Raw genomic sequence first — 1,199 nt, 5'->3', positions numbered from 1 at the left:
ACACACCCAACCAACCAACCACCCAGACACACCTCGTCCAAATACATATGTACCAAAACTAGGGTAATATCTTTCAAGTTTGTCAACATGCATTACTCTATTTTGCATTCGTTGCAACGAAAGTGAACCATCTTTCTCGGCCAATGCAACTCTAAAACCGATGCACTCATTGAAATTCTCACGTTTAGCATTGATACCTAAAGCTACACTAGCTACATTCCACAGATATTTAGCCAAGGGACAAGAAAAGAACAAATGCTCCATCGTTTTATGATGGCCACAAAACTAGCAAATGTCAGAACAATGCCACCCCCATTTCAAGAAATTATCCCATGACATGATTTATCTTTTATCACCAACAAAGAAAACACCTCTAATTTCAGTGCCAACTTGAAGGCCCACATTTGCTTGAAAGGGAAGTCGACTCTCGTAGTAATTAGGTACATATCCAAAGACTCAAGTGAGAAAATCCAAAACTTGCCAAAAATCCATGATCTAGCCTTCTAGCTTGACCATGCAGAGTTGACGACCGCGTGTCATTACCTTGTTTTTTTTGTGGGAAAGCTTCCAATCTATTCATCTTCAATCATGGCAATACAACGAACACCAGAAATAAAAACTACATCCAGATCCGTAGACCACCTAGCGACGACTACAAGAACTGAAGCGAGACGAAGGCGTGCCGCCGTCATCGCCCCTCCATCGCCGGAGTCGAGTACAACTTGTTGTAGTAGACAGTTGGAAAGTCGTCGTGCTAAGGCCCCATAGGATCAGCACCCCAGGACAGCAACCGCCGCCGATGAAAAATAACATAGATCGGAAGGATCCAAACCGAAGACACATGAACGTAGACGAACAATGATGACATCCGAGCAAATCAACCAAAGATAGATCTGCCGGAGACACACCTCCACACGCCCACCAACGATGCTAGACGCACCGCCGGAACGGGAGCTAGGCGGGAGACCTTTATTCCATTTTCAGGGAGCCGCCGCCGTCTTGCCTTCCTGAGCAGGACACAAACCCTAGCAAGATTGAAAAAACGACTAAAAACGGAGCCCTCCCGTTCCGGAGACGAGGCGGACCTACGCCGGCGCAGGCGAGAGGCATGAACCCTAACTTTCTTTCTTGGAGGAGGAGGAGGTGGCTGCTGGTGTTGCTTTGGAAAGTGTGACATTACCTTGTTGAAGGTGTTGGTT

The sequence above is a fragment of the Triticum dicoccoides genome, chromosome 5B, assembly GCF_002162155.2.
Source record: "Triticum dicoccoides isolate Atlit2015 ecotype Zavitan chromosome 5B, WEW_v2.0, whole genome shotgun sequence".
In the NCBI taxonomy this organism is placed as follows: Eukaryota; Viridiplantae; Streptophyta; class Magnoliopsida; order Poales; family Poaceae; genus Triticum; species Triticum dicoccoides.
Note: the sequence above shows the minus strand (reverse complement) of the source record.